Below are 24,508 nucleotides of genomic sequence, written 5' to 3' on the forward strand. Positions count from 1 at the left end.
AAGCTATTAGACAACTAATGAGTCAACAAAGAAATCAAAGAGAAAACAAAAAAATACCTTGAGACAAAAGAAAATGGAAACACAACATTCCAAAGTTGATGGGACACAGCAAGACAGTTCTAAAAGGAAAGTTCATAGCAATACAGGCTTACCTCAAGACAATTTTACATCTTTCCTTCCAATTTGGATGCCTTTTATATTTCTTCTTCTTGCCTAATTGCTGTGGCAAGAATTTCTACTACTATGTTGAGTAAAAGTGGCAAGAGTGGGCATCCTTGTCTTGTTCCTGATTTTAGAGGAAAAGCATTCAGCTTTACTCAAATAAACAATCTAACTTTACATTTAAGGCAACTATAAAAAGAAGAACAATGCTCAACATTAGTTGAAGAAAGGAAATAATAAAGATCAGAGTGAAAATAAATGAAATAGAGATGGCAAAAATTAGAAAAGATCAATGAAACTTCTTTGAAAAGATAAACAAAATTGACAAACCTTTAGCCAAACTCATTAAGAAAAAGTGAGAGACTCCAAATAAATAAAATCGTAAACGAGAGAGGATGAAATTAGAACTGGTACCACATAAATACAAAGGATCATACAAAAAACTATGAACAATTATATGCCAAGTTAGAGAACCTATAAGAAATGGATAAATTCCTAGAAACATACAGTCTTCTGAAACTGAATCATGAAGAAATATAAAATCTATGTTCATCATAGCATTTTTTACAATAGCCCAGATATGGAAGCAACAACCTAAGTGTCTCATAGATGAATGAATGAATACAATGGAATATTACTCAATAAAAAAGGATGAAATCTTGCCAATTTGCAACAACATGGATGGACCTAGAGAGTATTATGCTAAGTGAAATATGTCACACAGAGATAGACAGACACCATATGATTTAACTTATATGTGGAAGCTAAAAAACAAATGGACAAACAAAGCAAAACAAAAACAGAGTCATAGATACAGAGAACAAACTAGTGGTTACCAGAGGGGAGGGGGAAGGAGGGATGGGCAAAATATGTGAAGGGGATTAAGAGGTACAAAATTCCAGCTATAAAATAAATAAGTCACAAGGATGTAATTTATAGCCTAGGGAATATAGTCAATAATATTGTAATAACTCTGTATGGTGACAGATGGTAACTAGACTTATCATGGTGATCATTTCATAATTATAAAAATATTGAACCACTGTGTTGAACACCTTAAACTACTGTAATATTTTAGGTCAATTATAATTCAATTAAAAATCAGTGCTTGCTAGGGAATGGGAGGGAAGGTTTAATAGGTGAAGCATGGGGGATTTTTACGGTGGTGAAATTATTTCATATGATACTTTAATTATGTATATGTCATATTATGTGTATGTCAAAACCTATAGAACTTCATAGCACAAAGAGTTAACCTTAGTGTATAGCAATTTAAAAATATATTTAGAAAGTTGGGGGATACCAGGATAAAAGGCACACTGTGACAAAAATCTAACTGTATTATAAGTGTTTGAAACAACCTCACTGAAGGGTTTTGGAGGATAGGCACTGCCCTAAGTAACTTTGGAAATGAGTGGAGTGTAAAAGAAAAAACAAAGGAAATTCACTCCACTCTAGTTGGTAAAGTTCTTTCCCATGGGGGTACAGGCTAACAATTTTCATACTGCTTTACAATATACTGTCCTTGAATAACTTAATACATGAGTTACATGTGCTGTGAGCCCGGTTTTTCACTGTTGGAGTGGGACTTTACATATTGGTAAGAGTAGGAAGCTAGAATGATACATGTGGTAATGGATTAGAGTTGGAGACATCAGTGTGAACTCATGTGCAGCTTAATGTACACACAGAAGGCTACATACAGAAACATTTATAGATATGTGTAGATGCACAGGTTAATACACACATATACTTTCTTGCTCTGTCATCTGAGATATCCTAGAAGAAATGGTACCCAAGTAGGAGCAAACACACCTAGTGCCCAGGTGTTGGTTTATAATACCATTCTCCAATAAAAGGAACCAAGGCCTTTTGGAGAAATAGCTGATCCTAGAACTATTATAAGTAATACACGAAATGAATCTAGGACATCCTATAGTGTCATAAAGTAAGTAGATTCTCAAAAACGAAATGCCCACTTTGATGGGAGTATGTCAAAGGGACACAAGAGCCAATTTAAATTGCTCTCAAGGGCCAAAGTTGGAAAATATTTGAGCAACAAAATAGAGTAGTTAGTATAGGGTGTGCATAGTGACTTCCTTACAAAAAGTACAATATGGAAAGAGAGAAATGAGTCACTGTACAGTGGAGGAATCTGGCAAAATACCTCTGCCAGTTTATCAAAATCACATCAACAGTGACAAATTATGTTAATAGTAGGTACCCTTGATATTGATGCAATGAAAATGACACTGTACCTCTGTAGTCTTCCTTGCAAGAAGACATGACCACTGTCTAATCATGGGAAAAACATCACACAAATTCTAATTGAGGGACATTCTACAAAATACCTGACCAATACTCCTCAAAACTATCAAGGTCTTCAAGAACAAGGAAATTCTGAAAATTTGTCATAGCCAAGAGAAGCCAAACGAGACATGATGACTAAATTTAATGTGGCATCCTGAATAAGGTCCTGAAACAGAAAAAAGGCATTAGGTAAATACTAAAGAAATCTGAATAAAGTGTGGACTTTAGTTAATAATAATATATTTATATATAATATTAATTAAATACAAGTAATGTAGCTCATTAATTATAAAAATGTACCACAGTAAGGCAAGTTGTTAATAATGAGGGAAATTGTGTATGGGGTACATGGTATCTCCTTGTACCATCTTCTCAGTTTTTCTGTAATCTAAAACTGTTCTAAATATAAAGTCTATTTGAAAATGTGAAGGCTGATTAAAACTTACACATTTTCTTCATAATTTACTGAAGTTTAAATATAAAGCAAGTATCCTCATATGTATCCAAGCATAATAAAAGTCACCTGAACTTCAGGCTGGCTTCAGAGCTTCACAGAAAAACCCAGTGCCAAAATAAAACTGCAATGGAATGGGAAGGTGGAGAGAGCTAAGATATATGACTCAAGAACCTTATACCTTGTAGTGAGGTGGATGGACCTAGAGTCTGTCATACAGGGTGAAGTAACTCAGAAAGAGAAAAACAAATGCCATGTGCTAACACATATATATGGAATCTAAAAAAAAATGTTTCTGAAGAACCTAGGGTCAGGACAGGAATAAAGATGCAGACATAGAGAATGGACTTGAGGACACAGGGAGGGGGAAGGTTAAGCTGGGACGAAGTGAGAGAGTGGCATTGACATATATACACTACCAAATGTAAAATAGCTAGTGGGAAGCAGCCGCATAGCACAGGGAGATCAGCTCAGTGCTTTGTGACCACCTAGAGGGGTGGGATAGGGAGGGTGGGAGGGAGACGCAAGAGGGAGGGGATATGGGGATATATGTATACATATCGTTGATTTACTTTGTTATACAGCAGAAACTAACACACCATTGTAAAGCAATTATACTCCAATAAAGATGTTAAAAAAAGAACCATATACCTAACCAAGCTACTGTTCTATTATGAAAACTTAGACAAAAGATATTGTCAACGTTAAAAAATTGAGAATTCACAGTACACACAAGCATGTTTTGAAGTATTTCCTACAACTAGTCAGTGGATCAAATTTTAAAAGTCGGCTCTTGTAAATGTGGAGATCTGGGTATGAAAGAACCTGCAGGAATCACTGAGGAAAATAATTATAGATTTAAGGTCAAGTACTGTGTGGATATTGTTATTAAAGAAGAGAACATAAAATTATAGTAATTGGCAATATAAATGTATAATGCATATAACAAAAATTAAGAGGTTAAGGAAGAAAAGATGTAACGTATTTGAAATTGTAATTTCCCTTACCTCTTTTAATTGAAGTATAGCTGATTTACAATATTGTGTTACTTTCAGGTGTATAGCAAAGTGATTCAGTTATTTTTTCATATTATATTCCATTATAGGTTATTACAAGATATTGAATATAATTCCCTGTGCTATAAAGTAAATCTTGTTGCTTATCTATTTTATGTATAGTAGTTTGTATCTGTTAATCTCATACTCCTAATTTGTCCCTCCCTCCCTTCCTCTACCCTTTGGTAACCATAAGTTTGTTTTCTATGCTGTTGAGTCTGTTTCTGTTTTGTATATAGATTCATTTGTATTATTTTTAGATTCCACATATGTGATATCATATAGTATTTGTCTTTGTCTGACTTACTTCACTAAGTGTAATATTTTCTAGGTTTATCCATGTTGCTGCAAATGGCAATATTTCATTCTGTTTTGTGGCTAATGTTCTAGTGTGTGTGTGTGTGTGTGTGTGTGTGTGTGTGTGTGTCTGTGGCACATCTTAAGCCAATTGTCTGTTGATGGGCACCTGGGTTGTTTCCATGTCTTGGCTGTTGTAAATAGTGCTGTTATGAACATTGGGGTGCATGTATCTTTTCAAATTAGAGTTTCATTTTTCCATATATCCCTTACCTTTTACAGCTAGAGGTTAGTTTTATGACAGTTATTTTGTTTTGTTCACACATGCCTAAAACAGTACCTAAAATAATACATGTTACATAGTAAGCACTCAATAAATATTTATTGAATGAATAACAGAGAATCAATAAATATCATCTAAAGCTGGCAAATCAATAAATAGAGGTCGACAGGTATTATTTAAATTTTCAAGGATATAGTCCTTTCAAATTATCAGTGGGGAAAAAAATCAAATACAAACCTCATGCATAAGGAAGTACATTAAGTGTGGTATTACTAGCAAAAATGATTTTAATAGCATTTCAGTGATGTACAGAGTATATTACACAATAAAGTTCTAGCATACATCTTTATGCAACAAAATAATTTAGCATTAAAGTATATAAAGAAAAATCTGAAACAGAAAGAAATAGCCACAGCTGTTCACTGCTCTTCATTCCTAGGTCATGCGCCTTCCCTGCTCCCCACAGCTTTACTGAGATACAATTTGACATATAACTTTGTGTAACTTTAAGGTGTACAATGTATTGATTTGATACACTAATAGATGACAGTATGATTACCACCATAGTGTTAGCTAACATTTCTATCATATCACATAATTACCATTTATTTTCTGTAGCAAGAACATTTAAGATCTATTCTCTTAGTAACTTTCAAGTATATAATACAGTATTGTTGTATCATGTTGTGCATTAGATCCCCAGAACTTGCTCATCTTCTAACTAGAGGTTGGTACCCTTTGACCAACATCTCCCCATTTCCTCCACCCCCCGCCCTCAGCCCCTGGCAACCACCATTCTACTCTCTGTCTATGAGTTAGGCTTTTATAGATTTCACATATAAGGAATATCATACAGTATTTGTCTTTCTCTGTCTATTTTATTTCACTTAGCATAATGTCCTCAAGGACCATTCATGTTGTCCCATAAGGTACAATTTCCTTCTTTCTCATGGCTGAATTTACATATATATCACAACTTCTTTATCTGTTTATCTGTTGAGAGATACACAGGTTGTTTCCATATCTTGGCTATTGTGAATAATGCTGCAATAAACATGGAAGTGCAGATATCTCTTTGAAACCCTGTTTCCATTTTCTTTGGATATATACCATAAGTGAAATTACTGCATCATATGGTAGGTCTTTTTAAAATTTTTTGAGGAACCTCAATTCTGTTTTCCATAGTGGCTGTACCAATATATATATTCCCAACAACAGTGCACAAAGGTTCCCTTTTCTTTACATCCTCAACAACACTTGTTATCTCTTGTCTTCTTGATGCTAGCCATTCTAACAGGTATGAGGTGATATCTCATTGTGGTTTTGATTTGCATTGCCCTGATGATTAGTGATGTTGAGCATCTTTTCATGTCCCTGTTCCACGTCATCCCCTTAATGCATATAGTCAAAATGATTAAACAGGTGAATTCTTGTGAACCTCTAAGAAACACATAATATGAATATTATAAAAACTTTTCCAAGACCAAAAACTAGAAAAATTCAAAATATAATTTATAAAACTATCATAATACTGACAACAAACCCTTACAAAATGGTACCCAAAAAACTGTAGAAACTAATCTCTCTAAAAATATTGATGCAAATATCTTAAAAATAACATTAGCGGATGGAATCAGGCAGTTAATTAAGCATATATTAAACCATGATCAAGTGGCGCATTCATAAAAAATTTAAGGATAGTTGCATATTAAGAAATAACTATTATAATTTACCATATCAGTAAGCCAAAGGAGGAAAAACATAGTTACCCCAATGAATTACAAAGTGCATTTAATGTAACTTAATATCCATTATGATTTTAAAAACAAACCTTCTGGAAATACAGTTGACCCTTGAACAACACAGGAGTTAATCCACATATAACTTATAGTGGACCCTCTGTATCTGTGGTTCCTTCACATCCATGGATTCAACCAACCCTGGACCATGCAGTACTGTAGTATTTACTGTTGAAAAATATCCAGTGTAAGTGGTCCTGTGCAGTTAATACACACATTGTTCAAGGGCCAACTGTATTTACTTACCATCATTGGTGATATATTAGAAGCTTTCCCATTAAAATAAGAAATGAGAAATCTACTTAGTAGCACTGTATCAGTTGGATAGGTTTTGGAAACACTAGCCAGGTAATTAGACTAAAATAAATCATACTGGAAAATGAACGATGGAAATAAAATTATCATTATTTATAAATGATAGGATTGTATCTTTTGAAAATGAAAGAGAATCAATTGAAAAATTCTTGGAAACAAGAAAATTCAGTAAGGTGACTGGCCATAAAATTAATACATAAAAGTCAATTATCTCTTCTATAAATAAATAAAAAGTAGTTTGAAAAGATTATGGAAGGAAGCATCTCACTTACAGTAGCACAACATTAACAAAGTCTATGTATATATTTAACATGGAATGTCCATGGCTGATAAGAAAAATGATAAAACCTTACTACATTACATGAAAAAGGTACTTTGTTCTTGTCTAAAAAGATAGTCTATTCCAAATATTTAGTCTTTTTAATTTTTAAATCTAATATGATCCTATTAACATATTAGTAAGATTTTTCATTTTTCACTGTGTTTTAGTCATGGCAAAATGATTCTAAAATTATCTTGAAAAATAAATGTGAAAATGATAAGGATAGAAAAGAGGAGTAATGAGGCAAGATGAACTCTATTATATATCAGTTAGGTTATATTCAAAGAACAGGTCAAACAACAGAAAAAAATAGAGAAGCCAGAAACAGATCCATGGGGATACAGTGTATTCTAAATAAGTAGGAAAACATGGATTATTCAATAAATTTTGTTGGGACAATTGGCTGACTAGCTATTTGGAAAAAATTAATGAATCTCTTTGTAGCAGAATATACTGTAATTCTTGATGTATCTAATATAGCTTTTATTTTTGAGATAGAAATTCAAGTCCAAAATGCTTAAGACCCTAAATTAAATTTTCTCTTGCTAGTTAAAAGTTCAAATTAAAATTGTCTCCAATTTTTTACCCTCTAAATCTCAGACAGAGAGCACATCAGTACCTGGGTAGAGTTAGCATTCCTTTGGCAGCTTCAACCTGGGCCCTCAGTGGAATGAATGTAATTCCTTCAGATCCTCACTTCCTTCATTGCCAAGTCTTTCATGAGCTTTGATTTTTAAATAATTCCAAGAGTTCACAGGACACACGATTATCAGAGTGCCAACCACAAACATGCCCAATTAATTTTTTTAAAAAGCTCATCCTGTATTCACGTTTAAGGTAATTATCAGTATGTATGTTCCTATTACCATTTTCTTAATTGTTATGGGTTTGTTTCTCTATGTCCTTTTCTTCTCTTGTGTTTCCCTCTTAGAGAAGTTCCTTTAGCATTTGTTGTAGAACTGGTTTGGTGGTGCTGAATTCTCTTAGCTTTTGCTTGTCTGTAAAGCTTTTGATTTCTCCATCAAATCTGAATGAGATCCTTGCCAGGTAGAGTAATCTTCGTTGTAGGCTCTTCCCTTTCATCACTTTAAATATATTGTGCCACTCCCTTCTGGCTTGTAGAGTTTCTGCTGAGAAATCAGCTGTTAACCTTATGGGAGTTCCCTTGTATGTTATTTTTTGTTTTTCCCTTGTTGCTTTTAATAATTTTTCTTTGTCTTTAATTTTTGTCAATTTTATTACTATGTGTCTCGGCTTGTTTCTCCTTGGGTTTATCCTGCCTGGGACTCTGTGTGCTTACTGGACTTGGGTGGCTATTTCCTTTCCCATGTTAGGGAAGTTTTCAATTATAATCTCTTCAACTATTTTCTCATGTCCTCTCTCTCTTCTCCTTCTGGGACCCCTATAATGCAAATGTTGGTGCATTTAATGTTGTCCCAGAGGTCTCTTAGGCTATCTTCATTTCATTTCATTCTTTTTTCTTTATTCTGTTCCATGGCAGTGATTTCCACTATTCTGTGTTCCAGGTCACCTGTCTGTTCTTCTGCGTCAGTTATTCTGCTATAACTATAAATAACTTCTAGTGTATTTTTCATTTCAGTTATTGTACTGTTCATCTCTGTTTGTTTGTTCTTTAATTCTTCTAGGTCTATGTTAAACACTTCTTGCATCTTCTCAATCTTTGCCTCCATTCCTTTTCCGAGGTTCTGGATCATCTTCACTATCATTGTTCTGAATTCTTTTCTGGAAGGTTACCTATCTCCACTTCATTTAATTGTTTTTCCGGGGTTTTATCTTGTTCCTTCATCTTGTACATAGTCCTCTGCCTTTTCATTTTGTCTATCTTTCTGTGAATGTGGTTTTTGTTCCACAGGCTGCAGGATTGTAGTTCTTCTTGCTTCTGCTGTCTGCCCTCAGGACATGATACATTTTCAGTGGAGTCAATCACCATTTGTTGTGTGACATCCTCGGGCAATTTTCAGAAGCCCAGAAATAGTCAATGAGAAAACAGACATGTTGACTAAGGCTCTTAGAACTAATCGTCTAGGCAGATACTATGGGAGGAAAAAGAAATTCAACTTGCTGGTGAGAGTGCTCTTTAAGAAGCTTATCATAAGTATTTAGGTAATATAGGGAGTTATGGGAAGGAGGGGTAACAGAAGATTGAAATTTTGATGAAATAAAAAACTAGGCTATTTAAGGTACAAGAGTAGGAGAGGCTAAATGGTAGAAGTATGTGATGAGAGAGAAATTTCATTGTTAAATATTACAGAGGTAAAATAGTTATGGGTGATGACAATTTCTAGTGATTTTCATTGTTAGTGAATTGCAGAAATAGAATGTGGAAGATGGTCAAGGAGGTATAAGGGAGTCATGGACATGCCATCTATTTTTCAGTTGAAATGTTGTAGGGTTACTGTGGTAATGAAGAAATGTATAACTGTAAAACTGATGCCAACATGTTCAAAGACTGTGGGAGAATGACTTGAAAATGAAATTGGACAGGAAGAGGGTAGTTTAATAGGCTTCAAAGGAGGATGAGATATTGAACAAAGGTCTGAAAAATAGTAAAGGGGAATCAAGGGTATTCCAACTCATTTCCCTGGACCTAGTATATGTCCCCTCTGGGAGAATGAGGATATATCAGTTGATAGTGTTATATGGGAATCATTCTCCATGAAGGAGAACCAGGTTCCAGTCAAGGAAAAAAAAGTGATGGATAGAGAAAGTAGTCTAGAAAAAAATTGAATATATAAACATGCCTCTTTAAAACAGAGTTAGGTTAGAGGTTGGGGGTGTGACATTACTTTATTAGTATAGTTAGAAGTCCTATATATGCCTTAAATTACATTTATTTTGAAGAACATACTAGTTCACTAAATAAGAGGCTTTTCTCCTCAAATTAGTCCAATTTATTGAGACCCCAAGGCACTGATCTTTCCTGTCATTCATGTAGTAGCCATGTAGTATAACACAACAAATTAAACTGACTGAAGCTCGAATCCAATTTTCTCACCAATAGATTTGGAAATAAGAAACTCATCCAACTCCAATTAAAACTCATTCAGATCACATGGCTTCAACATGAGTTGGAATCATACATTCTTAAATTCTACTAATCACCTTCATTTATGTAACATATTATTCAGCACCTGTAAAGTTAGGCACCTTAGAGATAATTAGCAAAATGTACAATTTGGATCCAATTTTCTTCTTTTTCTTTAAAGGAGGTAATAGAAGCAAAAAAAACTATGAAATACACAATAGATTTAGGCTAACATATAACATCATCATTAGCATTAGTATTTTTCTTGTCAAATAATGTAAAGTAAAAGACTATTGAACTGTATGTCAATATGTCTGCCTTATACCCCCCACCTTGTCTTCTTTGAGCCTGTCCCTTCACCTATATAGTTTAGCTTTCTCATCTATCAAATGTAGAGGATAATCTGAATCATCTCGAAATGACTTTCCAGCTTGAAATTGTGCTGGCTCCTCTCACTTTGCTCTTCTTTTTGCTCAAATATAAGGAAAAACACAGAGCAGCCATTATATTAGTCAGGGTTCTCCAGAAAAACAGGACCAATAATAGTTTATATATATGTATATATTAAATATATAATTTTATATATTACATATTATATTTTATATCGTATATTTGCCTATCATAATTTTTCATATTTATATATTTTCTATATATAAATATGTGTATATATTTGTGATATAAAATACAAATATATATATAAAATGAGATTTATTATAAGGAATTGGTTCATGAGATTGTGGAGGCTGAGAAAAGTCTCACAATCTGCTGTCTGCAAGCCAGAGTCCCAGGAAAGTGAATGCTATAAATTCCAATCCTAGTCCTAAGGGTTGAAAACCAGCAGTGCTGATGATATAAATCCCAGTCCAAGGGCAGGAAAAGACTGATATCTCAGCTCATGCAGTCAGGCAGGAAGAGAGAATTCAACCTTCCTCTGCCTTTTTGTTCTATTCAGGCCCTCAGTAGATTGGATAATGCCCACCTACATTGGGGAGGGCAATGTGCTTTACTCTGTTCCCCAATTCAAATCCTAATCTCTTCCAAAAACACCCTATAGGCATACCTAGAAACAATATTTAACCAGATATGTGAGTATCCCTTTGCTCAGTCAAGTTGACACAAAAAGTTAGCCATCACAGTTCTATCCCTTGTCAACTTGGCATTCATGCACACCTCCTTAAACCATACTTAATCTCCATATAAATAACAAGGTCATAACTCTAACATTATACAACTCTCCTGCATACAATAAAAAAATGCACTAACCGCTTCCCCAGAATAGGAGGTAAAGTCCTTGAGTGATGTTTACTCTTCTCTTCAATATCCCATAACTTAGATATTGTGATGTAAAATTAACAATACTATGATATAAAGTTAATGGTACATCTTATGTTACATGATAAAGGAGTAAGAGAAGAAAGAAAACAAAGATATTTGATACACGCACACACAAATATATCCATAACAAAATAAAATAAGGAAGAATAGTCATTACAATTACAGTCCTTGTTTCTGTAACTGGTCTCATGATCATAGCTGGTATTTATAACTACCTTTTCCACTACTCATTCTATGTTCCCTTTGCCTTCAGGAAGAACTTCAGCTGATTATGGTTCTTTACCTGGTGTGGTGACCCAAACCCTTATTCCTGAAAGGTCTGGGATGTTAGTGGTCTATCCCAGTGGATGTTAGTGCCTGGATTGAGTTGTAGTTTTCCACTGACCTTAATCACAAGGCATGGTGATATTAAGAGACACCCTAAGGGATCTTATGTGTTCCACACATTCTTCTTTACCTCCATTGTGGAGTAGTAATCCAGTTTCCCCTTGGTAGTTGAGATGCATCACCCCAGCCAGCACAGTAACTCCCTGCTTTGCCTGTTGATTCAGAGGTATGAGGAGCCCAAAGTGGCTGTGTGACAGCCTTAACTTCCAGTTTAATAGAATCATTGTTGTGTCTCCTGGTGGAAGGATTTTTCCCTCTAGAACTAAGACCTCTAGGCCAGCAGAGCATAGGGTCACAAAAACAGGAAACAAAAATATTGCTAATGGGTCACTAGGGGTAATAGTGAGTGACGCCATTCCCATTTCTACCCCTTGATTCCTGGACCCATTAATCCTGTCAGAGAAACAGCACAACATACTGACCATTCATTCAGAGCATATACAGCCTTCTGGAGAACCTTGTCCCAGCCCTCCAAGGTATTGCAACCTAGCTGGCACTGTAACTGAACCTTCAAAAGGTCATTCCACGATTCTGTCAAGCCAGCTGCTTTGGATCATGGGGAACATGATAAGACCATTGAATTCCATGAATATGTGCCTGTTGCCACACTTCTTTTGCTATGAAGTGAGTTCCTTGATCAGAAGCAATGCTGTGCAGAATACTCTGACAGTGGATAAGGCATTCTGTAAATCCATGGATGGTAGTTTTGGCAGAAGTATTGCTGGCAAGGAAGGAAAGCCTCCATATTCAGAGTATCTCTGCCAGTAAGAACAAAATGCTGTCCGTTCCATGATGGAAGCAGTGCAATGTAATCAGCCTGTCACCAGATAGTTAGCTAATCACCCTGGGAAATGGTGCCATGTCAGGAACTCAGTGTTGGTCTCTGCTGCAGGCAGATTGGACACTCACTGGTGGCCATAGCCAGGTTATTCTTGGTGAGTGAAAGTGCATGTTTCTGAGCCTATGTATAATCTTAATCCTTTCCACCTTGGACACTTAATTCATGAGGCCATTGGACAGTGGCAGGGGTGACTGAGGACAGAGGCTGACCGGCATGTACAGAATGGGTCATCCTATCCACTTGATTATTAAAGTTCTCCTCTGCTGAGGTCAGCCTTTTGTGAGCATTCACATTGGACACAAGTCTCATCACATGTTTTGTCTATTCAGAGAGGTCTATCCACATACCTCTTCTGCAAATATCAATTTTCCAGTCTTCTTCCAAGTTCCTGAACATCCAGTGTAACCATTGGCCACAACCCATGAATTAGTATATAATTCCATATTTGGCCATTTCTCCTTCCAAGCAAAGTGTAAAACCAGGTGGTCTTCTTGAAGTTCCACCCACTGGGAAGATTTACCTTCACCACTGTCCTTTAGGGATGTCCCAGAAAGAGGCTGTAGTGCTATAGCTGCCCACTTTGGATGGTGCCTGTATATCCTATAGAACCATCTGTAAACCTGAGACTTCACTTTCTCTGTCAGCAAATCATAGGAAACTCCATAGATGTGGGCTGGGAGAGAAAAGACAGTGTGGCAGGAGTGGGGACCATGGGCATTTGGATACTTCTTCATGTAACTTACTTGTGCCTTCATGGCCTGCTTGGGCTCGATTGTGTACATACCACTTGCATTTGATGATAGAGTACTGCTGTGTACACCCAACTTTATGGCTTTGTGAGTCAGATAACATGGAATTCATGATGGGTAGCTCAGGTTGCATGGTAACTTGATGGCCCATGGTTAAGTGTTCAGTCTCTACTAAGGCCCAGTGGCAGGCCAAGAGCTGTTTCTCAAAAGGAAAGTAATTATCTGCTGAGGATGGCAGGGCTTTGCTCCAAAATCCTAAGGGCTGATGCTTTACATATAGGGTCCTGTCAAAGGCTCCAAATAGCATCCTTATCTGCCATTGATACTTCAAGTACCATTGGATTGGCAGGATCATATGGCCCAAGTGGCAGAGCAGCTTGCATGACAACCTGGACCTGTTACAGAGCCTTCTCTTGTTCTGGGCCCCACTTAAAAAATAGCAGCTTTTCAGGTTATGTGGTAAATGGTCCAGAGCAACACACCCAAATGAAGAATATGTTGCCTCCAAAATCCAAAGCAGCCTAGTAGGTGTTGTGCCTCCTTTTTGGTTGTAGGAAGAGCCGGATACAACAACTTATCCTTCATCTTAGAAAGGATGTCTCAACATGCCCCATACCACTGGACCCCTAAAACTTTCACTGAGGTAGAAAGCCTCTGAACTTTTTTTATGATTTACTCTTACACCCAAATATCTTACAAATAAGTCTAGAGTAGTTGTTACTTCTCACTCAATAGGTCTAATCAACACAATATCACTAATGGAATGGACCAGTATGATATCTTTTGGAAGGGAAAGATAATCAAGATCTCTACAAACTAAATTATGACATAGGGTTGGAGAGTTGATATACCCCTGAGGTAGGATAGTGACAGTGTACTGCTGGCCTTTCCAGCTGAAGGGAAACTGCTTCTGGTGAGTCTTATTGATAGGGATGGAGAAAAAGGCATTTGCCATATCAATAGCTATATACCAGGTACCAGGGAATGTGTTAATTTGCTCAGGCAATGAAACCATATCTGGTACAGCATCTGAAATTGAAGTCCCCATCTGGTTAAGCTTATGATAATCCACTGTCATTTATCAAGATTGATCTGTCTTCTGCATAGGACAAATAGGTGAGTTGAATGGGGATGTGGTGGGAACCACCACCTTCAAGTCCCCAATGGTGTCACTAATCTTTTAGATCCCTCTAGGATTTTTTTTTTTTTACTGTTTTCCTTGGTAGGGACAGTCTAGTGGCTTCCACTTGATTTCTACTACCATAATAGTCCTCACTCCACAGTTCAAGGAACCATTGTGGGGATTCTGTCAGCTGCTAAGTATATATATTACAATTATGGATTCCAGAACTGGGGAAATAACCACAAGATGGTTCTGGGACCCACTGGGCCCACTGTGAGATGGACCTGAGCTAAAACTCCATTGATCACCTCACCTCCATAAACACCTACTCTGGTGGAACATAGTGACATTTTATGTCTTCTGGAATTAGTGTCAGTTCAGAGTCAGTAGTCCAGTAGTCCCTGAAAGGCCTGATTATTTCCTTTACCCTAATTCACAGTTACCCTGCTAAAAGGGGTAGGTCCCTTTGGGGAAGGCTGGGGAAAAGATTAACAGTATACATTTTTTGATAGTGTATCAGAGTCCTTCTTCATTGGGACCCAGACTCCCGTCCATTCATGGGGGTTTCTGGGCCTATAAACTCTCTCAAGTCTAGGAATTGATTGAGGGGCTGTGACTCTGTTTTTGTGATTCAGTTTAGACTTTTTCCACTTGACCTAGAACTTTTCTGCTTATACAGATCAAGTAAGAATTTACTAGGCTTCCTATTTCTTTTACTTATAGGAATAGCACGATTAGCCAACTTCATAGGTCTGTATGACTCAGACTATTCTGATTGCTGCTTTGACTCTGCTGTCCATTATGGTAACCATGCCCTCCTTGCCTGTGGCTGTTGAATGCCACCACTTTACCCCTGCCAACTGGGATCCAATTACTCCCATTGCATTTAGGTTCCCCAATTCGGTGGCTGCAGTTCCCACTGTAAGTTTTGGCCTCTAGAGAAGAGCAATCACAGAGCTTCTCATCTTCTGAGGGATGCTCAGGCTTCCCTCATAAGTTTGTTTCTGGCAACATCGGCTAAAGGTATGTCTTCTGGACCCTCCAGAATTAGATCTTAAATAATTAATCCATTCTAACATTCCAATCTCCCTAAGCCTTTGAATCCCTTTCTGTATTTTAAACCAAGGTAGGTCCAACATTTTCACTTCCCTCACTGTCGGCCATCTCTTCATACATGTTTCAGCCAACCATCCAAACCTTTAGAGCCCTTTCTAACTTCCCAATCTGGAACATTAAATGCAAAATTTCTGCTTAATGAGCTCATGTGAATAAATTCAGCCTGATCCAACTTTATGCTCCTTCCACCGTTACTGAAGGCGAATCCAGCCTCTATACCCTGACACCAAATTAAATCTTGGAGACAGAGTTTTGGATGAAGTAGAAAAGAATAGCTTCTTTGCTTTGCCAGGCAAAGGGGGTCACAGCAGGCTAATGCCCTCAAAACGGTGTGTCCCAACCCCGGGGTGGGAGGGGGGGTTTGTGAGGAGTTTTATAGTCAAGGGGCGGGGTTGCTGATTAGGATCAGGGTGCGTGCAGGGCCCACATTCTTTCAATCCAGAGATCATCTGGTGTCAGGTGATGATGGGCGAACTGTGACCTTCTCTGGAATGAAAAGTGCTTCATCAAGTAGTTAACATCTTCCATTTGGTGGGGGTTTTAGTTCTGCAGAAGAGCTCAAAGATATTGTTATGTGTATCCCTTGAGGCGGAACCAGGACCCTGCCCCAAGGCTGCACTATTGTTTCTTGACTGCTCCTCCCTTGTCTCTGCATCCCCTCCCTTCCCTGATTAGCAACTGTTTGAACCTGCCCTTTGGAATCCAGAGAAGAGGACACAGAAAGGCTTTTGTGCCCAGGAGCCCCACAGGGTCCTTCTCAGTTTCATTATCTCACACCCTCTGTATCCATTCCCACACATTTCCCTGGGTTTTTGTTTGTATAAATCAGAAAACTCGAGTAGTTCTCTTGGAGTGTATTGTACCTCCTCATGGGTGACACTTTGTACCTGACCTTTAAGGGCCTCCTGAGACTTGAGTATAGTTGTAGGTCTAGAAGCAAAGAAGGATGGTGGGGGTGGGTTCTGAGGAGAATCAGCATTGTTTTATGTGCCAACTGCCTCATGGGAAGCCATTACACTTTCTTCAGGCAGTGCAGGGTTAATTCCCTCAGGCAGGAGGGGAAAGGCCAATAAGACTGGGGGTAGAGAGTCTGAACCACTGTGGGTAGGGACGCTGCTGCCTCTGGGGGTGGGGAGGCTGCTTCTGCTACGGTGGGGAGACCACATCCACTGAGAGTGGGGAGGTCTCTTTCACTGGCAAAGAAGACTCATCAGGATTTAGAGGCTCAGGGTACCCAGTTTCATCAGGGTCTTCTCACATGTCCCCATCCCAACTTACAGGAGCCCATTCTTTCTCAATGACTGCCCTCAATTTAACAGTAGATACCCTAAGAGGCTGAGAGTTCAACTTGAGTTGTAATTCAGCCAGTTTCCTTATGAGATTCTGCATTTGATTTTCAGCAGTCTCAGCCCTGTTGGCTGTAGGCGTTAAGGCTCTCCTTCAGGACATGCATAGAAACTTTAGGTCATTTATGTGACACTAGAGCTAGGAATATGAATCCCGGAGTTCATCCTTTTCTTTCACCATTTTGTCCAGTGACATTAGGAGCAACTGGCCAATCTCATTATATTTGTTAGTTTTCCAAAAATGTTTGAAAGTATCATATACACAGTCACCCAACTCCTCCTTGCTTCTTATAAATGGCTGATTAGCAGTATCCAATGCAGATATTTTGCATATCTCTATTGCCACATTATGCCATGCATTATCAGTGCTCTCTTTACTACTGGAAATAATCATTAGAGGCTTTAAATCTAATCAGATTAGAGATCTACTTCTAGAAATCCCAGAACCAATTCAGAAAACTCATTCTTAAAATTCTGTTCCTATAGAACCACTCTTGGTACCAAAAATCTGTATTAGCCAGGGTGTTCCAGAGGAAGGATATGTGTGTGTGTGTGTGTGTGTGTGTGTGTCTGTGTGTGTATTCAGATATTCAGATATGTGGGCATCCCTTGGTCCATTCAAGTTGACACATAAAATTAACCATGACAGCCAAGCACGAATATATCAGAAGAATTACTCTTAATCCTTTATTTTAAAAGCATTTATCTTATTAATTGAAAAGGCCTATCAGTTTCAAAGGCTCTTAGATTTTGATCATGTGAAGCCAAATCTATGGATAAAAATGGAATTTGTGATTTGAATTGTGTTGTTTTGCCTTCATGTGTGATATCATGTAGCTATGATCTTTATCATATTTCTGGAAATGTAATTCATACTCAGGAGTCTTGTAATAAAATACATTTTTTTGGTGCAACCAAATGAGAAACCTCTTTTAGGGTATTTTAGCAATAAAATAGTGATGCTTGGTATTAAGGCTCTGCTAGGAATGAAAGGGCCTTCTGAATCCTCAAACAAATATGGAATGCACTTTCGTCTATATTTACTGTTCCTCATATCTTCCAGAGATTTCTCATCGTTAAAACTAATAAGTTACAAAGCAGATTTTAAAACTGCTTCACAGATCCCTAGTGATTCCTCATAGGTGTCTCATTCACTTAATCATTTACTCATTCAAAAATATTACTTGAATGTCTGCAGTGTACCAGACACTATGTTAAGTGCAATGTGCCAAGTGAACAAGAGGATGAGGAGAGAAAGTCTGATCATGAGGAAAGAAAGTTGTATATCTACCATTGCTTCAACCAGATCAGGTCTGCTTTAGCTATTTTATATTTTGGATTTCCACAAAAGATTTCCATGAGCAAACAAACATGAAAATTACTAGTGTGGTTAATAATAAAGTACCAGAGTATCCATACCCTTATCATCTCAGTTAGCTAAAATTTAACTGGATTTAGATACATCCTCTGTCTGCGGTGAAGTTACATTGCTTTGGATTCTTCACATACTGTATCACATTACAAATTCTCAGTGTCTTCCAAAGTGTCTGAATTTCTATGGCTACCAAATTGAGGAATGATTTAAAATAAGGCAATGCGTTCTGTCTCTGGTACTCAGGAAGGGTCACAGACCTGTGAACAGTTTCCTGTTCATTATCATGAACCTCATATTTATTTCTAAATATCATAAGTGGTAAAAAAGAGAGAGAGAGAAAGAAAGAATAGCTCCAAAAAGCCTGTGAAGATGACTAATTCTAGTTAAATTTTCAGTCGATTTTTTTGGTTTCCTGTGAGGCTCTGCTTTCATATCTGAGCATATATGGCTGACTGCCCTAACTGGGTATTGACAGTATTGTTGTTATTATTATTACTGTTATATCATTAAAGTACTTCCTTTTTTTTAACTCTTGATTGGAGTATAATTGCTTTACAATTGTGTGTTAGTTTCTGCTTTATAACAAAGTGAATCATCTCCATATATACATATATCCCCATATCACCTCCCTCTTGCGTCTCCCTCCCACCCTCCCTATCCCACCCCTCTAGGTGGTCACAAAGCACCCAGCTGATCTCCTGTGCTATGCGGCTACTTCGCACTAGCTTTCTATTTTACATTTGGTAGTATATATAATTCCATGTCACACTCTCACTTCATCCCATCTTACCCTTTCCCTGCCTGGTGTCCTCAAGTCCATTCTCTACATCTGCATCTTTACTCCTGTCCTGCCCCTACGTTCTCTGTAACCTTTTTTTTTTTTTTTAGATTCCATATATATGTGTTAGCATACAGTATTTGTTTTTCTCGTTCTAACTTACTTCACTCTGTATGACAGATCTTAGGTCCATTCACATCACTACAAATAACTCAATTTCGTTTCTTTTTATGGCTGAGTAATATTCCATTGTATATATGTGCCACATCTTTTTTTAAAAACATCTTTATTGGAGTATGATTGCTTTACAATGGTGTGTTAGTTTCTCCTTTATAACAAAGTGAATCAGTTATACATATACATATGTTCCCATATCTCTTCCCTCTTGCATCTCCCTCCCTCCCACCCTCCCTATCCCACCCCTCTAGGTGGTCACAAAGCACCGAGCTGATCTCCCTGTGCTATGTGGCTGCTTCCCACTAGCTATCTATTTTACATTTGGTAGTGTATATATGTCCATGCCACTCTCTCACCCTGTCACATCTTACCCCTCCCCATATCCTCAAGTCCATTCTCTAGTAGGTCTGTGTCTTTATTGCCGTCTTGCCACTAGGTTCTTCATGACCTTTTTTTTTTCCTTAGATTCCATATATATGTGTTAACATACTGTATATGTTTTTTTTTCTGACTTACTTCACTCTATATGACAGACTCTAACTCCATCCACCTCACTACAAATACCTCCATTTCATTTCTTTTTATGGCTGAGTAATATTCCATTGTATATATGTGCCACATCTTCTTTATCCATTCATCCGATGATGGACACTTAGATTGCTTCCATGTCCTGGCTATTGTAAATTGAGCTGCAATGAACAATGTGGTACATGACTCTTTTTGAATTATGATTTTCTCAGGGTATATGCCCAGTAGTGGGATTGCTGGGTCATACGGTAGTTCTATTTTTAGTTTTTTAAGGAACCTCCATAGAGTTCTCCATAGTGGCTGTATCAATTTACATTCCCACCAACAGTGCAAGAGTGTTCCCTTTTCTCCAGACCCTCTCCAGCATTTATTGTTTCTATATTTTTTGATGATGGCCATTCTGACTGGTGTGAGATGATATCTCATTGTAGTTTTGATTTGCATTTCTCTAATGATTAATGATGTTGAGCATTCTTTCATGTGTCTGTTGGCCATCTTTATATCTTATTTGGAGAAATGTCTATTTAGGTCTTCTGCCCATTTTTGGATTGGGTTGTTTGCTTTTTTGTTATTGAGCTGCATGAGCTTCTTGTAAATCTTGCAGCTTAATCCTTTGTCAGTTGCTTCATTTGCAAATATTTTCTCCCATTCTGAGGGTTGTCTTTTGGTCTTGTTTATGGTTCCCTTTGCTGTGCAAAAGCTTTTAAGTTTCATTAGGTCCCATTTGTTTATTTTTATTTTTATTTCCATTTCTCTAGGAGGTGGGTCAAAAAGGATCTTGCTGTGATTTATGTCATGGAGTGTTCTGCCTATGTTTTCCTCTAAGAGTTTGATAGTGTCTGGCCTTACATTTAGGTCTTTAATCCATTTTGAGTTTATTTTTGTGTATGGTGTTAGGGAGTGTTCTAATTTCAGTCTTTTACATGTAGCTGTCCAGTTTCCCCAGCACCACTTACTGAAGAGACTGTCTTTTCTCCATTGTATATCTTTGCCTCCTTTGTCATAGATTAGTTGACCATAGGTGCGTGGGTTTGTCTCTGGGCTTTCTATCCTGTTCCATTGATTTATGTTTCTCTTTTTGTGCCAGTATCAAACTGTCTTGATTACTGTAGCTTTGTAATATAGTCTGAAGTCAGGGAGCCTGATTCCTCCAGCTCCATTTTTCGTTCTCAAGATTGCTTTGGCTATTTGGGGTCTTTTGTGTTTCCATACAAATTGTGAAATTTTTTGTTCTAGTTCTGTGAAAAATGCCAGTGGTAGTTTGATAGGGATTGCATTGAATCTGTAGATTGCTTTGGGTAGTAGAGTCATTTTCACAATGTTGATTCTTCCAATCCAAGAACATGGTATATCTCTCCATCTATTTGTATCATCTTTAATTTCTTTCATCAGTGTCTTATAATTTTCTGCATACAGAACTTTTGTCTCCTTAGGTAGGTTTATTCCTAGATATTTTATTCTTTTTGTTACAATGGTAAACAGGAGTGTTTTCTTAATTTCAGTTTCAGATTTTTCATCATTAGTGTATAGGAATGCAAGAGATTTCTGTGCCTTAATTTTGTATCCTGCTACTTTACCAAATTCATTGATTAGCTCTAATAGTTTTCTGGTAGCATCTTTAGGATTCTCTATGTATAGTATCATGTCATCTGCAAACAGTGACAGCTTTACTTCTTCTTTTCCGATTTGGATTCCTTTTATTTCTTTTTCTTCTCTGATTGCTGTGGCTAACACTTCCAAAACTATGTTGAATAATAGTGGTGAGAGTGGGCGACCTTGTCTTGTTCCTAATCTTAGTGGAAATGGTTTCACTTTTTCACCATTCAGGACGATGTTGGCTGTGGGTTTGTCATATATGGCCTTTATTATGTTGAGGAAAGTTCCCTCTATGCCTACTTTCTGCAGGGCTTTTATCATAAATGGGTGTTGAATTTTGTCAAAAGCTTTCTCTGCATCTATTGAGATGATCATATGGTTTTTCTCCTTCAATTTGTTAATATGATGTATCACGTTGATTGATTTGCATATATTGAAGAATCCTTGCATTCCTGGAATAAACCCCACTTGGTCATGGTGTATGATCCTTTTAATGTGCTGTTGGATTCTGTTTGCTAGTATTTTGTTGAGGATTTTTGCATCTATGTTCATCAGTGATATTGGCCTGTAGTTTTCTTTCTTTGTGACATCTTGGTCTGGTTTTGGTATCAGGGTGATGGTGGCCTCGTAGAATGAGTTGGGGAGTGTTCCTCCCTCTGCAATATTTTGGAAGAGTTTGAGAAGGACAGGTGTTAGCTCTTCTCTAAATATTTGATAGAATTCGCCTGTGAAGCCATTTGGTCCTGGGCTTTTGTTTGTTGGAAGATTTTTAATCACAGTTTCAATTTCAGTGCTTGTGATTGGTCTGTTCATATTTTCTATTTCTTCCTGGTTCAGTCTTGGCAGGTTGTGCATTTCTAAGAATTTGTCCATTTCTTCCAGGTTGTCCATTTTATTGGCATAGAGTTGCTTGTAGTAATCTCTCATGATCCTTTGTATTTCTGCAGTGTCAGTTGTTACTTCTCCTTTTCCATTTCTAATTCTATTGATTTGAGTCTTCTCCCTTATTCTCTTGATGAGTCTGGCTAATGGTTTATCAGTTTTGTTTATCTTCTCAAAGAACCAGCTTTTAGTTTTATTGATCTTTGCTATTGTCGCCATTTCTTTTTCATTTATTTCTGATCTGATCTTTATGATTTCTTTCCTTCTGATAGCTTTGGGGATTTTTTGTTCTTCTTTCTCTAATTGCTTTAGGTGCAAGGTTAGGTTGTTTATTCAACATGTTTCCTGTTTCTTGAGGTAGGCTTGTATTGCTATAAACTTCCCTCTTAGAACTGCTTTTGCTGCATCCCATAGGTTTTGTGTTGTCGTGTCTCCATTGTCATTTCTTTCTAGGTGTTTTTTGATTTCCCCTTTGATTTCTTCAGTGATCACTCCGTTATTAACTACTGTATTGTGTAGCCTCCATGTGTTTGTACTTTTTACAAATCTTTTCCTGTAATTGATATCTAGTCTCATAGCATTGTGGTCAGAAAAGATACTTGATACGATTTCAATTTTTTTAAATTTACCAAGGCTTGATTTGTGACCCAAGATATGCTCTATTCTGGACAATGTTCCATGAGCACTTGAGAAAAATGTGTATTCTGTTGTTTTGGGGTGGAATGTCCTATAAATATCAATTAAGTCCATCTTGTTTAATGTATCATTTAAAGCTTGTGTTTCCTTATTAATTTTCATTTTGGATCATCTGTCCATTGGTGAAAGTGGGGTGTTAAAGTCCCCTACTATTATTGTGTTACTGTCGATTTCCCCTTTTATGGCTGTTAGTATTTGCTTTATATATTGTGGTGCTCCTATGTTGGGTGCATAAATATTTACAATTGTTATACCTTCTTCTTGGATTGATCCCCTGATCATTATATAGTGTCCTTCTTTGTCTCTTGTAATAGTCTTTATTTTAAAGTCTATTTTGTCTGATATGAAAATTGCTACTCCAGCTTTCTTTTGATTTCCATTTGCATGGAATATCTTTTTCCATCCCCTCACTTTCAGTCTGTGTGTGTCCCTAGTTCTGAAGTGGGTCTCTTGTAGATAGCGTATATTCGTTTCTTGTTTTTCTATACATTCAGCCAGTCTGTGTCTTTTGGTTGGAGCATTTAATCCTTTTACATTTAAGGTAAATATCAATATGTATGTTCCTACTCCCATTTTCTTAAATGTTTTGGGTTTGTTATTATAGGTGTTTTCCTTCTCGTGGGTTTCTTGCGTAGAGAAGTTACTTTAGCATTTGTTGTAAAGCTGGTTTGGTGGTGCTGAACTCTCTCAGCTTTTGCTTGTCTGTAAAGGTTTTAATTTCTCCATCAAATCTGAATGAGATCCTTGCTGGGTAGAGTAATCTTGGTTGTAGGTTTTTCTCCTTCATCACTTTAAGTATATCCTGCCACTCCCTTCTGGCTTGCAGAGTTTCTGCTGAAAGATCAGCTGTTAACCTTATGGGGATTCCTTTGTGTGTTATTTGTTGTTTTTCCCTTGCTGCTTTTAATATGTTTTCTTTATATTTAATTTTTGATAGTTTGATTAATATGTGTCTTGGCGTGTTTCTCCTTGGATTTATCCTGTATGGGACTCTCTGTGCTTCCAGGACTTCATTAACTATTTCCTTTCCCATATTAGGGAAGTTTTCAACTATAATCTCTTCAAATATTTTCTCAGTCCCTTTCTTTTTCTCTTCTTCTTCTGGGTCCCCGATAATTCGAATGTTGGTGCATTTAATGTTGTCCCAGAGGTCTCTGAGACTGTCCTCAGTTCTTTTCATTCTTTTTTCTTTATTCTGCTCTGCAGTAGTTATTTCCACTATTTTATCTTCCAGGTCACTTATCCGTTCTTCTGCCTCAGTTATTCTGCTATTGATCCCGTCTAGAGTATTTTTAATTTCATTTATTGTGTTTTTCATCATTGCTTGGTTCCTTTTTAGTTCTTCTACGTCCTTGTTAAATGTTTCTTGCATTTTGTCTATTCTGTTTCCAAGATTTTGGATCATCTTTACTTTCATTATTCTGAATTCTTTTTCAGGCAGACTGCCTCATTCCTCTTCATTTGTTAGGTCTGGTGTGTTTTGACCCTGCTTCTTCATCTGCTTTGTGTTTTTCTGTCTTCTCATTTTGCTTATCT

This window comes from Balaenoptera physalus, assembly GCF_965194825.1.
Source record: "Balaenoptera physalus genome assembly, chromosome: X".
Classification (NCBI taxonomy): Eukaryota; Metazoa; Chordata; class Mammalia; order Artiodactyla; family Balaenopteridae; genus Balaenoptera; species Balaenoptera physalus.